Here is an 18,429-nt window from a genome sequence, read left to right as displayed (position 1 = left end):
GTAACCGAAAGGTTGCAAAATCAAATCCCTGAGTTGACAAGGTAAAAATCTCTCATTCTACCCCTGAACAAGGCTGTTACTGAAAATAAGAATTTGTTCTTAACTGACTTGCCTAGTTAAATAAAGGTAAAATAAGCTGGAAGTAGGAGTGTAAGTGTTGTTGTCCATTAGTTTATTCCAATTAGGGGAAAATAATAAAGCAACATATATTTACAAAAAAATAATGTGTATATACACTACCGTTCAAAAGTTTGTGGTCACTTAGAAATGTCCTTGTTGTTGAAAGAAAAGCAATTTTTTTTATCTATTAAAATAACATCAGATTGATCAGAAATACAGTGTAGACATTGTTAATGTTGTAAATGACTATTGTAGCTGGAAACGGCTGATTTTTAATGGAATATCTACATAGGCATACAGAGGCCCATTATCAGCAACCATCACACCTGTGTTCCAATGGCACATTGTGTTAGTTAATCCAAGTTTATCGTTTTAAAAGGCTAATTGATCATTAGAAAACCCTTTTGCAATTATGTTAGCACAGCTGAAAACTGTCATTCTGATTAAAGAAGCAATGCAACTGGCCTTCTTTAGACTAGTTGAGTATCTGGAGCATCAGCACTTGTGGGTTCGATTACAGGCTCAAAATGGCCAGAAACAAAGACCTTTCTCCTGAAACTCGTCAGTCTTTTCTTGTTCTGATAAATGAAGGCTATTCCATGCGATAAATTGCCAAGAAACTGAAGATCTCATACAATGCTGTGTACTACTCCCTTCACAGAACAGCACAAACTGGCTCTTACCAGAATAGAAAGAGGAGTGGGAGGCCCCGGTGCACAACTGAGCAAGAGGACAAGTACATTAGTCTAGTTTAGAAACAGACGCCTCACAAGTCCTCAACTGGCAGCTTCATTAAATAGTACCCATTAAATAGTACACCAGTCTCAATGTCAACAGTGAAGAGGCGACCCCGGGATGAAGGCCTTCTAGGCAGAGTTGCAAAGAAAAAGCCATATCTCAGACTGGCCAATAAAAAGAAAAGATTAAGATGGGCAAACGAACACAGACACTGGACAGAGGAAGATTGGAAAAAAAAGAATCTAAGTATGAGGTGTTCGGATCACAAAGAAGAACATTCGTGAGAAAAAATGAAAAGAAGCTGGAGGAGTGCTTGACGCCGTCTGTGAAGCATGGTGGAGGCGATGTGATGGTCTGGGGGTGCTTTGGTGGTGGCAAAGTGGGAGATTTGTACAGGGTAAAAGGGATCTTGAAGAAGGAAGGCTATCCAACTTGTGGGAGGTGCTTCAGGAAGCATGGGCTTTACATCTCTTCATATTACCTCAACAAATTGACAACTAGAATGCTAAAGGTCTGCAAGGCTGTAATTGCTGCAAGTGGAGGATTCTTTGACGAAAGCAAAGTTTGGACACAATTATTATTTCAATTAAAAATCATTATTTATAACCTTGCCAACGTCTTGACTATATTTCCTATTAATTTTGCAACTTATTTCATGTATGTTTTCATGGAAAACAAGTAAATTTCTAAATGACCCCAAACTTTTGAACGGTAGCGTATACAATGAATATTTACAAAAAGAATACATGGGTGATTGGAAATGATGCAGACTATTACATTGATGGAAGCCACAATCTATCTGCAATATTAAAGATGATCTACCTTCTAAAATAAAAAATAAATAAAATACATTTACGTGGCAATAAAAAGTATGTCCTATTTCTGTTGGGTTATATAGCAGGACCCGATTGAAGTTTATATGAGGTAGAGTCGAACACGTCTTTTCTCATCATAATAAAGAAGCCATAGTAAAGACAGACAAACAGACACAGCACTAATATGCAACGCAGGAGACAAAACGTTAGAGCGTTTTTAGGGACGACACAACAAGAAAGCACTGAAATGGTGCAGAGACAGTGTTGTTGCTTTGATCCTATTTGTTCCATTGTAGTTACGCTTTTGAAAATGAAGACTCGAGGGCCAGGGAAAACATCACTATTCTGTTTTAGAGAGAACCTCACACAATAGACATCCGATCTGTCTGCCGCAGGGAACTGTGGTGGCGCTTGCCATGTGCAAAAATCTTGTTAAAAAAAATAAAAACCTTGCGTGTCTCCAATGTGGAAGTTATGGGGGGGAAGGTTGAATATTTCAGTTGGAATCTGTAATTTCCCTGACAGAAAGCACAGCTATTGCTGGTTAAGAGAGAGGCATTACAGATTTGGGCTAGGTTGCAGGGGCCTTGTTTTCAGGAGGGCTGGGCTGCTCTGCTTTTAGGGAGCTGGTGTCACGCAATGTTTGACAAACAAGGCTTGCACTCTTTGGCCCCCGTGACTCAGTGACATTGGAGAGCCAAGAGCCACTGTAGTGTACTGTAGTGGAATCAGTGGGGTCCGTTCTATGGCAGACGTTGAGGAATTCAGCAGCAACACACACATATAAAGCAAAACATATGGGCGACAACAACCAGATGCTCTTTACTGAATCTTTCAGTAAATATGTCACTTTTTTTAAGAGCTGCTGAGGATATTGCTCTGAATACCCAATTTAACTCAAGTTGTGTGAAGTCATTTACTGCAATGTTACACTTCAGTCATTCAAACAGTCACATTCTTTAAACAAAGTGTCATGTATTTCTTTCAAAGTTATTCCAACCACAAAATGACCGAAACAAGATTTGATCCAACTTTGAAACTCATACAAAAATCACACCATTAGCAGCCTGTTAACCAGACCCATTACAGATCGTTTTGGGTCTGCGTGTGAGACCGTCGGGCCGACCCAGTGAACCGCGGCAGAGATTAAGTGGTGAGGGCACCGCTGTTTGCCAACACAATAGGCCAGACCCTGGATCCCATCAATACTTCAAGCAGAGGGCAATCTGGTAATGGGCTCAGGGGGTTAAAGGTTATGTTTCTGGGGGGCCTCGTTGCGTTATTGTCTCTGTCTCTCTCCCCCCCATGCAGACGGACGTGATGCACCAAAACGTCTTTGATTATGTCCATGTGGACGACCGGCATGAGTTCAGAAGACAGCTCCACTGGGCCATGAACCCCAGCCAGCACCACTTAGTCTCAGGAACTGGTGTGTATATAAGTACCAGCAACAGTACGGGGGGGTACTGATTCATTAAACAGACTAGACTGCAAATGTTTATTCGTTTTTGAAGAAAAAAAAGAAAGAGTCACTGTAATCAAATGTTATCGACTCTATTCACAACAGCAAAGCAGACTCTGTGATTAATGGCCAATGTATGAGTGGAAAGTCCCCCACTAAACTATGATGCCTGTCCATGCCAGAGATGGTGTGTGTGTGTGTGTGTGTGTGTGTGTGTGTGTGTGTGTGTGTGTGTGTGTGTGTGTGTGTGTGTGTGTGTGTGTGTGTGTGTGTGTGTGTGTGTGTGTGTGTGTGTGTGTGTGTGTGTGTGTGTGTGAGAACACAATTTACTCTGCAATGTTCACTAGTAAGTGTTTTAGGTCTTGTCTACTGTACGAAACTGGAAATCTGCATTATAGTGAATATTTAGTATTTTTCTATACAGGTGAGGACTTTGTGGTGAGCAGCCTGTTCCATTCTCAGGAGACGGGGGGAGTCGCTCCTGAGTTCTCCTCTTTTCTCAACCGCTGTTTCATGTCCCGCGTGCGCTGCCTGCTGGACAGCACCTCTGGCTTCCTGGTGAGTGGACTAACCCTGCCAGAGACCCCAGCCAACCATGATGCTTCTAATGAGAGCTGACTGGGATAAACTTCCCAGATGAAAAATCTCCCATTTGGTGTCATATTTGCTGAAATTGTAGTTTGAGTGTAGGTATAAATAGAATAATCGTCATATCCCGGACACATGTATGTGCTATTTCGAGCTGTTGTTCCACCTCCCATAGGTCTGACAAGAGCAGTTTGGAGGTTTGGATTTAACAGTGGAAATTGATGCGGCTTGAAGTTGGCCTTGGGTTTGAACACTGTAGGGAAGGTCCTTTTGTCAAACGGTGTCATAAAGTGCATTTTCTTAATCCAAGTAAAATGACACAGGATGGTCATAATGCTTCATGACAGTGTCATAAAGTGTATTTTATGCAAGTTATTTAAAATATGATGGGGAGGAAGAGAAGAAGAAAAAAAATGACTGTACAGAATTCGGTGTCCCGGTGTCACAGCTATGGTCGTATTATTATTTCTCTAGGCTGTTGTGACTGAATGAAAACTTGGCTTGTCTCAATCAAAGACTTTCTTTTTATTAATTATTAAAAGTGCTGAGATCGACAAGTTGTATGCCATAATTTTTTTATTTTTTATTATTATTTCGCTTCAAAGTATAGGCTTCTAAATTGCATCTGGCAAAAATAACTTCTTGACATGACCATGTTCTTTAGCGTGTGCTAAACACTCCACTCCGTAACCTCTGACCTCGTCTCCCTCTGACAGACCATGCAGATCCAGGGCCGACTCAAGTTCCTCCAGGGCCAGAAGAAGAAGTGGGGCTCGGGGGCCCTGCTACCCCCTCAGCTGGCCCTGTTCTGTGTGGCCGTGCCCCTTCTGCTGCCCTCCATCACTGAGATGAAGATGAACAACATGATGATGAGGGGCAAGCACAAGAGTGGAGGGGGCATCATCACTGCACTAGAATATGGGTAAGGAAGGGGACATCATCACTACACTAGAACAGAAGGGGACATCATCACTACACTAGAACAGAAGGGGACATCATCACTACACTAGAACAGAAGGGGACATCATCACTACACTAGAACAGAAGGGGACATCATCACTACACTAGAACAGAAGGGGACATCATCACTACACTAGAACAGAAGGGGACATCATCACTACACTAGAACAGAAGGGGACATCATCACTACACTAGAACAGAACAGAAGGGGACATCATCACTACACTAGAACAGAACAGAAGGGGACATCATCACTACACTAGAACAGAAGGGGACATCATCACTACACTAGAACAGAACAGAAGGGGACATCATCACTACACTAGAACAGAAGGGGACATCATCACTACACTAGAACAGAAGGGGACATCATCACTACACTAGAACAGAACAGAAGGGGACATCATCACTACACTAGAACAGAAGGGGACATCATCACTACACTAGAACAGAACAGAAGGGGACATCATCACTACACTAGAACAGAAGGGGACATCATCACTACACTAGAACAGAAGGGGACATCATCACTACACTAGAACAGAAGGGGACATCATCACTACACTAGAACAGAACAGAAGGGGACATCATCACTACACTAGAACAGAAGGGGACATCATCACTACACTAGAACAGAACAGAAGGGGACATCATCACTACACTAGAACAGAAGGGGACATCATCACTACACTAGAACAGAAGGGGACATCATCACTACACTAGAACAGAAGGGGACATCATCACTACACTAGAACAGAACAGAAGGGGACATCATCACTACACTAGAACAGAACAGAAGGGGACATCATCACTACACTAGAACAGAAGGGGACATCATCACTACACTAGAACAGAACAGAAGGGGACATCATCACTACACTAGAACAGAAGGGGACATCATCACTACACTAGAACAGAAGGGGACATCATCACTACACTAGAACAGAAGGGGACATCATCACTACACTAGAACAGAACAGAAGGGGACATCATCACTACACTAGAACAGAAGGGGACATCATCACTACACTAGAACAGAAGGGGACATCATCACTACACTAGAACAGAAGGGGACATCATCACTACACTAGAACAGAACAGAAGGGGACATCATCACTACACTAGAACAGAAGGGGACATCATCACTACACTAGAACAGAACAGAAGGGGACATCATCACTACACTAGAACAGAAGGGGACATCATCACTACACTAGAACAGAAGGGGACATCATCACTACACTAGAACAGAAGGGGACATCATCACTACACTAGAACAGAAGGGGACATCATCACTACACTAGAACAGAAGGGGACATCATCACTACACTAGAACAGAACAGAAGGGGACATCATCACTACACTAGAACAGAAGGGGACATCATCACTACACTAGAACAGAAGGGGACATCATCACTACACTAGAACAGAACAGAAGGGGACATCATCACTACACTAGAACAGAAGGGGACATCATCACTACACTAGAACAGAAGGGGACATCATCACTACACTAGAACAGAAGGGGACATCATCACTACACTAGAACAGAAGGGGACATCATCACTACACTAGAACAGAAGGGGACATCATCACTACACTAGAACAGAACAGAAGGGGACATCATCACTACACTAGAACAGAAGGGGACATCATCACTACACTAGAACAGAAGGGGACATCATCACTACACTAGAACAGAACAGAAGGGGACATCATCACTACACTAGAACAGAAGGGGACATCATCACTACACTAGAACAGAAGGGGACATCATCACTACACTAGAACAGAAGGGGACATCATCACTACACTAGAACAGAAGGGGACATCATCACTACACTAGAACAGAACAGAAGGGGACATCATCACTACACTAGAACAGAAGGGGACATCATCACTACACTAGAACAGAAGGGGACATCATCACTACACTAGAACAGAAGGGGACATCATCACTACACTAGAACAGAAGGGGACATCATCACTACACTAGAACAGAAGGGGACATCATCACTACACTAGAACAGAAGGGGACATCATCACTACACTAGAACAGAACAGAAGGGGACATCATCACTACACTAGAACAGAAGGGGACATCATCACTACACTAGAACAGAAGGGGACATCATCACTACACTAGAACAGAAGGGGACATCATCACTACACTAGAACAGAAGGGGACATCATCACTACACTAGAACAGAACAGAAGGGGACATCATCACTACACTAGAACAGAAGGGGACATCATCACTACACTAGAACAGAACAGAAGGGGACATCATCACTACACTAGAACAGAAGGGGACATCATCACTACACTAGAACAGAACAGAAGGGGACATCATCACTACACTAGAACAGAACAGAAGGGGACATCATCACTACACTAGAACAGAAGGGGACATCATCACTACACTAGAACAGAACAGAAGGGGACATCATCACTACACTAGAACAGAAGGGGACATCATCACTACACTAGAACAGAACAGAAGGGGACATCATCACTACACTAGAACAGAAGGGGACATCATCACTACACTAGAACAGAACAGAAGGGGACATCATCACTACACTAGACAGAACAGAAGGGGACATCATCACTACACTAGAACAGAAGGGGACATCATCACTACACTAGGAACAGAAGGGGACATCATCACTACACTAGAACAGAAGGGGACATCATCACTACACTAGAACAGAAGGGGACATCATCACTACACTAGAACAGAAGGGGACATCATCACTACACTAGAACAGAAGGGGACATCATCACTACACTAGAACAGAAGGGGACATCATCACTACACTAGAACAGAAGGGGACATCATCACTACACTAGAACAGAAGGGGACATCATCACTACACTAGAACAGAAGGGGACATCATCACTACACTAGAACAGAAGGGGACATCATCACTACACTAGAACAGAACAGAAGGGGACATCATCACTACACTCAGAACAGAAGGGGACATCATCACTACACTAGAACAGAAGGGGACATCATCACTACACTAGAACAGAAGGGGACATCATCACTACACTAGAACAGAAGGGGACATCATCACTACACTAGAACAGAAGGGGACATCATCACTACACTAGAACAGAAGGGGACATCATCACTACACTAGAACAGAAGGGGACATCATCACTACACTAGAACAGAACAGAAGGGGACATCATCACTACACTAGAACAGAACAGAAGGGGACATCATCACTACACTAGAACAGAACAGAAGGGGACATCATCACTACACTAGAACAGAAGGGGACATCATCACTACACTAGAACAGAAGGGGACATCATCACTACACTAGAACAGAAGGGGACATCATCACTACACTAGAACAGAAGGGGACATCATCACTACACTAGAACAGAACAGAAGGGGACATCATCACTACACTAGAACAGAAGGGGACATCATCACTACACTAGAACAGAACAGAAGGGGACATCATCACTACACTAGAACAGAACAGAAGGGGACATCATCACTACACTAGAACAGAAGGGGACATCATCACTACACTAGAGAACAGAAGGGGACATCATCACTACACTAGAACAGAAGGGGACATCATCACTACACTAGAACAGAAGGGGACATCATCACTACACTAGAACAGAACAGAAGGGGACATCATCACTACACTAGAACAGAACAGAAGGGGACATCATCACTACACTAGAACAGAAGGGGACATCATCACTACACTAGAACAGAAGGGGACATCATCACTACACTAGAACAGAACAGAAGGGGACATCATCACTACACTAGAACAGAACAGAAGGGGACATCATCACTACACTAGAACAGAACAGAAGGGGACATCATCACTACACTAGAACAGAACAGAAGGGGACATCATCACTACACTAGAACAGAACAGAAGGGGACATCATCACTACACTAGAACAAGAAGGGGACATCATCACTACACTAGAACAGAAGGGGACATCATCACTACACTAGAAGAACAGAAGGGGACATCATCACTACACTAGAACAGAAGGGGACATCATCACTACACTAGAACAGAAGGGGACATCATCACTACACTAGAACAGAAGGGGACATCATCACTACACTAGAACAGAAGGGGACATCATCACTACACTAGAACAGAAGGGGACATCATCACTACACTAGAACAGAAGGGGACATCATCACTACACTAGAACAGAAGGGGACATCATCACTACACTAGAACAGAACAGACAGGGGACATCATCACTACACTAGAACAGAAGGGGACATCATCACTACACTAGAACAGAAGGGGACATCATCACTACACTAGAACAGAAGGGGACATCATCACTACACTAGAACAGAACAGAAGGGGACATCATCACTACACTAGAACAGAAGGGGACATCATCACTACACTAGAACAGAAGGGGACATCATCACTACACTAGAACAGAAGGGGACATCATCACTACACTAGAACAGAACAGAAGGGGACATCATCACTACACTAGAACAGAAGGGGACATCATCACTACACTAGAACAGAAGGGGACATCATCACTACACTAGAACAGAAGGGGACATCATCACTACACTAGAACAGAAGGGGACATCATCACTACACTAGAACAGAAGGGGACATCATCACTACACTAGAACAGAAGGGGACATCATCACTACACTAGAACAGAACAGAAGGGGACATCATCACTACACTAGAACAGAAGGGGACATCATCACTACACTAGAACAGAACAGAAGGGGACATCATCACTACACTAGAACAGAAGGGGACATCATCACTACACTAGACAGAACAGAACAGGGGACATCATCACTACACTAGAACAGAAGGGGACATCATCACTACACTAGAACAGAACAGAAGGGGACATCATCACTACACTAGAACAGAAGGGGACATCATCACTACACTAGAACAGAAGGGGACATCATCACTACACTAGAACAGAAGGGGACATCATCACTACACTAGAACAGAACAGAAGGGGACATCATCACTACACTAGAACAGAAGGGGACATCATCACTACACTAGAACAGAAGGGGACATCATCACTACACTAGAACAGAACAGAAGGGGACATCATCACTACACTAGAACAGAACAGAAGGGGACATCATCACTACACTAGAACAGAACAGAAGGGGACATCATCACTACACTAGAACAGAAGGGGACATCATCACTACACTAGAACAGAAGGGGACATCATCACTACACTAGAACAGAAGGGGACATCATCACTACACTAGAACAGAAGGGGACATCATCACTACACTAGAACAGAACAGAAGGGGACATCATCACTACACTAGAACAGAAGGGGACATCATCACTACACTAGAACAGAACAGAAGGGGACATCATCACTACACTAGAACAGAAGGGGACATCATCACTACACTAGAACAGAACAGAAGGGGACATCATCACTACACTAGAACAGAAGGGGACATCATCACTACACTAGAACAGAAGGGGACATCATCACTACACTAGAACAGAAGGGGACATCATCACTACACTAGAACAGAAGGGGACATCATCACTACACTAGAACAGAAGGGGACATCATCACTACACTAGAACAGAAGGGGACATCATCACTACACTAGAACAGAACAGAAGGGGACATCATCACTACACTAGAAAAGAAGGGGACATCATCACTACACTAGAACAGAAGGGGACATCATCACTATACTAGAACAGAAGGGGACATCATCACTACACTAGAACAGAACAGAAGGGGACATCATCACTACACTAGAACAGAAGGGGACATCATCACTACACTAGAACAGAAGGGGACATCATCACTACACTAGAACAGAAGGGGACATCATCACTACACTAGAACAGAAGGGGACATCATCACTACACTAGAACAGAAGGGGACATCATCACTACACTAGAACAGAAGGGGACATCATCACTACACTAGAACAGAAGGGGACATCATCACTACACTAGAACAGAAGGGGACATCATCACTACACTAGAACAGAAGGGGACATCATCACTACACTAGAACAGAACAGAAGGGGACATCATCACTACACTAGAACAGAAGGGGACATCATCACTACACTAGAACAGAAGGGGACATCATCACTACACTAGAACAGAAGGGGACATCATCACTACACTAGAACAGAACAGAAGGGGACATCATCACTACACTAGAACAGAAGGGGACATCATCACTACACTAGAACAGAAGGGGACATCATCACTACACTAGAACAGAAGGGGACATCATCACTACACTAGAACTAGAACAGAAGGGGACATCATCACTACACTAGAACAGAAGGGGACATCATCACTACACTAGAACAGAAGGGGACATCATCACTACACTAGAACAGAAGGGGACATCATCACTACACTAGAACAGAACAGAAGGGGACATCATCACTACACTAGAACAGAACAGAAGGGGACATCATCACTACACTAGAACAGAAGGGGACATCATCACTACACTAGAACAGAAGGGGACATCATCACTACACTAGAACAGAAGGGGACATCATCACTACACTAGAACAGAACAGAAGGGGACATCATCACTACACTAGAACAGAAGGGGACATCATCACTACACTAGAACAGAATGGGACATCATCACTACACTAGAACAGAAGGGGACATCATCACTACACTAGAACAGAAGGGGACATCATCACTACACTAGAACAGAAGGGGACATCATCACTACACTAGAACAGAAGGGGACATCATCACTACACTAGAACAGAAGGGGACATCATCACTACACTAGAACAGAACAGAAGGGGACATCATCACTACACTAGAACAGAAGGGGACATCATCACTACACTAGAACAGAACAGAAGGGGACATCATCACTACACTAGAACAGAAGGGGACATCATCACTACACTAGAACAGAAGGGGACATCATCACTACACTAGAACAGAAGGGGACATCATCACTACACTAGAACAGAAGGGGACATCATCACTACACTAGAACAGAACAGAAGGGGACATCATCACTACACTAGAACAGAAGGGGACATCATCACTACACTAGAACAGAAGGGGACATCATCACTACACTAGAACATAAGGGGACATCATCACTACACTAGAACAGAACAGAAGGGGACATCATCACTACACTAGAACAGAAGGGGACATCATCACTACACTAGAACAGAAGGGGACATCATCACTACACTAGAACAGAAGGGGACATCATCACTACACTAGAACAGAAGGGGACATCATCACTACACTAGAACAGAACAGAAGGGGACATCATCACTACACTAGAACAGAACAGAAGGGGACATCATCACTACACTAGAACAGAAGGGGACATCATCACTACACTAGAACAGAAGGGGACATCATCACTACACTAGAACAGAAGGGGACATCATCACTACACTAGAACAGAACAGAAGGGGACATCATCACTACACTAGAACAGAAGGGGACATCATCACTACACTAGAACAGAAGGGGACATCATCACTACACTAGAACAGAAGGGGACATCATCACTACACTAGAACAGAAGGGGACATCATCACTACACTAGAACAGAAGGGGACATCATCACTACACTAGAACAGAAGGGGACATCATCACTACACTAGAACAGAAGGGGACATCATCACTACACTAGAACAGAACAGAAGGGGACATCATCACTACACTAGAACAGAAGGGGACATCATCACTACACTAGAACAGAACAGAAGGGGACATCATCACTACACTAGAACAGAAGGGGACATCATCACTACACTAGAACAGAAGGGGACATCATCACTACACTAGAACAGAAGGGGACATCATCACTACACTAGAACAGAACAGAAGGGGACATCATCACTACACTAGAACAGAACAGAAGGGGACATCATCACTACACTAGAACAGAACAGAAGGGGACATCATCACTACACTAGAACAGAACAGAAGGGGACATCATCACTACACTAGAACAGAACAGAAGGGGACATCATCATCACATCATCATGACTTTGACTTTGGATAGACTCCCTCCTGGGCTAGTTAGGGACCGTCAATAAATTACATAATGTCAGTGAGACAATATTCTTATGTTGCACACCTTTTAGTTTTCTCATTACATTTTTTCAATATTTGTATATGAATTTCTACAACTTATATTAAGTTTGAGGAAGTCATTGAAATTTACAGGTATTGGAATTTTAACATATTGTCCCTCATACAATGTGTAATTTACTGAATGGTCCCTATCTAGCCTCGATAACGATATCCAAATCCAACCCAAATTTACCACATTCTTTGCAATCGGGTCATTCCAGCTGTACTCCAAATTTATGATTATTGTGTGCTGCCAGCTGTGGGCATGTGGGCAGGATTGAAACAAACCCAACCTTCATTTACATTGTTACATACTCTGGTACAAAACTCTGTTTTGGGTGACACTGACTTTATGACCAAAATTATCATATTTTCACTTTGTAATCAATTTTGACAGTAGAATAATTTCAATTAAATAAAATTTTAAAAAAAATCCCAATATCATGATTTATATCAACATCCTTAGCTTGCCCATTCACTAAATATACTGCTGCAATATGTAACTTTTTTGGCAACTCGCCCAAATTCACATAGAAATGTGAGTTATAGATCTGTAATTCTCATTGAAAGCAAGTCTAAGAAGCGGAAGATCTGCGCTATTTCTACGCTTCCCGTGCCTAAGTTTAGTTTTTGCATTTTTTACTTACGGTTTTGTACACCAGCTTCAAACAGCTGAAAATACAATATTTTTGGTTATGGAAAAGATATTTCACAGCGGTTTAGATGGTACAATGATTCTCTACATTATACTTGCTTGTTTTGTCACATAAACTGAAATTAGGTGAACTATTAGAATTTTAGCAACCAGGAAATGGCAGAGCGATTTCTGCATAGTACATCTTTACGTGACACCCAATAGCTTAAGGATTAGCATTAGCCAACCCTTATGCTGAGGGAGACTAGCTAGTTAGCAACCACCAACCCTTTTGCTGAGGGACACTAGCTAGTTAGCAACCACCAACCCTTATGCTGAGGGAGACTAGCTAGTTAGCTACCACCAACCCTTATACCGAGGGAGACTAGCTAGTTAGCTACCACCAACCCTTATGCTGAGGGAAACTAGCTAGTTAGCTACCACGGACTCTTATGCTGAGGGAGACTAGCTAGTTAGCTACCACCAACCCTTATGCTGAGGGAGACTAGCTAGTTAGCTACCACCAACCCTTATGCTGAGGGAGACTAGCTAGTTAGCTACCACCAACCCTTATGCTGAGGGAGACTAGCTAGTTAGCTACCACCAACCCTTATGCTGAGGGAGACTAGCTAGTTAGCTACTGTTAATGTCGCGACAGTTCGTTTCTGGTATTAGAACAAATAGTCATCACATAGTAACTTCTGATTTAGCTGTACTTTAATTAATGCAAACACGTGCGTGGTATATGTGTGGTTCGTATATATACGGTCTCGCTGTTTTACCTCGCAGGGCAAAACAGAGAAGAGAGCGACACATCCTATTGTTCTCTCTTTTATACTCTAACAGAGATAGTTCCTGCTCAATGCTGGCCTGTCCGAGGGAGGAGGAGCGTGGTTTAAACTTGCTCCTCCTGTCGTCGGCGTGTAGGCTGATCCCAGCGTCGTGACGCACTTCCTGTTGCTGGTTGTAGTTCTTCTTGTCTTCAACAGTTGATTTATTCATAGTTTATGTACTTAGCATAGCTTCCCCAGTATATTATAAAGGTTATGCATACAAATAGCCAGTTCAACCCTAACACTACCACGGACTCTTATGCTGAGGGAGACTAGCTAGTTAGCTACCACCAACCCTTATGCTGAGGGAGACTAGCTAGTTAGCTACCACCAACCCTTATGCTGAGGGAAACTAGCTAGTTAGCTACCACCAACCCTTATGCTGAGGGAGACTAGCTAGTTAGCAACCACCAACCCTTATGCTGAGGGAGACTAGCTAGTTAGCTACCACCAACCCTTATGCTGAGGGAAACTAGCTAGTTAGCTACCACTCACCCGTGTTGTAGGGGTGGGGGAGGGGTCAAGGGATGTGAGTGGTCCACTTCGTTGTGAAATCTCAACCAATCACAGCAAGCACCGCGTCACCCCAGGGGCTTTTAGCAGTGCCTGCTACTGCCTAAGCAGTTTATTTTTGTCCTCTTCTGGCTGTGCCGGGTGGAGATTATAACAGTACATGGCCAAGATGTTCAAACGTTCATAGATGACCAGCAGGGTCAAATAATAATAATCACAGTGGTTGTAGAGGGTGCAACAGGTCAGCACCTCAGGAGTAAGTTGGCTTTTCATAGCCGATCATGGTTATGTGTGGTTATGGAAACTCATCTCAAAAGGCTCCAGCCTGGATCAAAGCCCAGGCCTTATGATGCCACTGTCATTCTCCCTGTATCATCTCTGTCATTCTCCCTGTATCATCTCTGTCATTCTCCCTGCATCATCTCTTGTCATTCTCCCTGTATCATCTCTGTCATTCTCCCTGTATCATCTCTTGTCATTCTCCCTGTATCATCTCTGTCATTCTCCCTGTATCATCTCTGTCATTCTCCCTGTATCATCTCTGTCATTCTCCCTGCATCATCTCTGTCATTCTCTCTGTATCATCTCTGTCATTGTTCCTGTATCATCTCTGTCATTCTCTCTGTATCATCTCTGTCATTGTTCCTGTATCATCTCTGTCATTCTCCCTGTATCATCTCTGTCATTCTCCCTGTATCATCTCTGTCATTCTCCCTGTATCATCTCTGTCATTTTCCCTGTATCAAATGCACCACACTAATCTCCCTCCCTCTCTCTCGTCCTCCATGTTGCAGTGAGAGAGAGGAGCCGTTGAGGAGGCAGGCTGGCAGTGCGGGGGGGATGGTTGATGGCGGGGACCCGCTTCTCCTCAACTGCACCAAACTTGGGGGTCCCCAGCAGCGCCGCCACGCCCCCTGGACGCCCCTCTCCAAAGACAGCCTCAAGTACAAGACAGAAGGGGGCTATTGTGGACAGGACGAGCCCCTCAACTACTGCAAGACCTCCATGGGCGGCGTCCCCCACCACAAAGGCCCAGGCCTGGACTCTCTGTGGCCCATGCGGCCTGCCTCGGGGCCCATCCGGGGGGGGCAAAGTGGCGGCTACACCCCTTCTAATCGACTCGGGAAGGGTGGGCACTATGGCAAGCCCTACCGCATGTCCCCCAGCATGTGCCACGGAGGAGGGCGAGGTGGTGAAATCTATGTGCCCAGGATGTACGAGAGCCTCCAGAGCCCCGGCGGCTTGGACCTGTACTGCGTGGGAGAGGCGGTGAAGAGCGAGTGCTACGGAAACCTCCTGTTTCCTGAGATGCCCATCAAGGTGGAGCAGGACTCGGATTCGGAGAACGGCTGCGACGCGTATGGCCGTCCGTGGCCCTGCCGGGAGCCCTTGGACCATCGCTACCACAATGGTAACAGCTATGTCGACAACAACGGCCTCCATATGAAGTCGGAGGCAGACTACTACGAACAGTACTCGCCGTGCCAGCGGGGCAAGGCGGGCATCAGCCCGCCCTACAACAACGGACACTTCCAGAACTATAATAACATCGGAGGCAGTGGCAGCAGGCCCTTGAAGAGTGTGGTCAATAAGGACCAGTCCCAGTTCGGTCCCCAGAGGTTGTCCCACTCAGACCCCCTCTGTAACTGCATCGATGTGTACGCAAGCGACCCCATGGATCACAACAACAAGGGCTACATGCAGCAGCAGGACAAGTTGGACTACGAGTTCAAAGGTCACGGACCGCGCCACACCATCAAGCAGGAGCCCGTGGACTCACCCCCCGTGGTCGGACGGCAGCGGCCACGACATGAGCCATGCCATGGGACACTCTCAGAGGAACGTTACGCCCAACCGTGTGATGAATGCTGGGCAGCACAAAGCCAACCCTTGTGTTTATATGCAATAGATGTTGATCCTCCCCCATACCTCCTCATTCACCAGCATAACACATTGGCAGAAGTCATGCAGGGTATGGCCCAGGTTTAAAGACAAGTGTGGTGGAGACAATCAAACAAAGGAATGGGGGGGGGGGGGGGGGATTCTATCTCGATTTGTTTTGATGAATGGAATAAATTTTAGTTATTTATCCAAAGCACTTTTGATATAGTGATTCAAATATTTTCTAGAGTCACATTTCTGTTTGTGTTGTGTGTGTATACCTGACTTTTCTGGAAGTTTAGACATGTGTATATCTATATATACCCACTGTAGAAAATGTATACAGAATTGGGTGATAGAGGATGAGAGAGGGAGAGAGAGAGTGTGACTTTGCTGTTAATATTTGACCTCAATAAATTATTTCCTGTCAAGGTCGGTTTACCCAAAGAGGTCTGTGACGTGCATGCTCTTTTCAGTCAGGATTTGTAAAATCAATTGAAGGATCATTTGAACATGCTCCAGTCTGAGTATGTGTGTGACGTGTCTATGTGTGAGAGAGTATGTGTCCAGCTTCAGTTTTTTTTTGTTGCAAGAAAGAACATTGTTTTTCATGGTTGTAAAATCCTTCGATGAAATCGTATTCTTCTACGTCTATATCCATCACAATCCACTAGTCACTATCACAGAGAAAGATACTGTATCACATGTAACCTAATTCACACATGTACTAGTGTGTATTAAATGACTGTGTGAATTGGGAAAATGTTTTTTTTTGTCCCCTGAGACACCCTGGGAGAGTCGGGGACAATTCATATCCCGCTCTCCCTGAGAGAGCCTGGGAGAGTCGGGGACAATTCATATCCCGCTCTCCCTGAGAGACCCTGGGAGAGTCGGGGACAATTCATATCCCACTCTCCCTGAGAGAGCCTGGGAGAGTCGGGGACAATTCATATCCCGCTCTCCCTGAGAGACCCTGGGAGAGTGAGGTCACGGCCAGGGATCAGCCATTATTGACGGAGACCCTGGAGCGATAAGTGTTAAATGCCTTGTTCAAGGGCACATCGGCATATTTTTCACCTAGTCAGCTCGGGGATTAGAACCAGCGACCTTTCTATTAACCGACCTCTTATCTGCTAGGCTACCTGCCACCCCTAAAACTGTATCTAACTCTATGGTCAATATTGCCTGTTGTGTTTCATTGTTCTCACTACAAAATCATTCTCCTCCAGTCCCACCCTGACAAGACACACAAGTTATTAAACGTTGTGTAAATTGGCAGTTCATTGTCGTATCATTGAAACTGCTGAATAAAGTTACAAACATGGTCAAACTCCTGTAAAGTAATCCTAGAAGGAACTGTCTGTGTTCAAAATGGTTTAAGTCGTTTTCCATGCGTGCTCTTATGAACGAAATGATGTTGCTCTGCTCTACATAAAATAAACATGTCAATTTCAGTCTTCACAATACCGATTTTCGTTTGATGTTTTCTTTCAATATTTCACACATGAAGTTACTGTTAGATATCGTTGCACTACGGGGACTGATTCATCATCCATTCAATAACTAACGAGACATGATGTCGAGTTGACATGCACATTGTAAATGACTTCACCTTTGAGATTTAAAATGACTTTTATTTTTGTGTGTTAAATTCAGTAAATATCCAATGATTCATATTTATTGTCTAGGCAGAAATGTATATTTAAATCCAGATATCTGGTGGCTTTGCACTTTTCCTTTGCTATCTTTT

At 44.1% G+C, this 18,429-nt stretch overlaps 1 pseudogene; it reads left to right on the top strand.

The window, feature by feature from the left end:
- The window catches only part of LOC106579687 (uncharacterized), a 134,992-nt pseudogene extending 116,847 nt beyond the window's left edge, over positions 1-18,145 (top strand).
- Positions 18,146-18,429: the final 284 nt, after the last annotated feature.

This window comes from Salmo salar, chromosome ssa19 (assembly GCF_905237065.1).
Source record: "Salmo salar chromosome ssa19, Ssal_v3.1, whole genome shotgun sequence".
NCBI classification, from domain to species: domain Eukaryota; kingdom Metazoa; phylum Chordata; class Actinopteri; order Salmoniformes; family Salmonidae; genus Salmo; species Salmo salar.
This window is presented reverse-complemented; position numbering and strand designations above follow the sequence as displayed.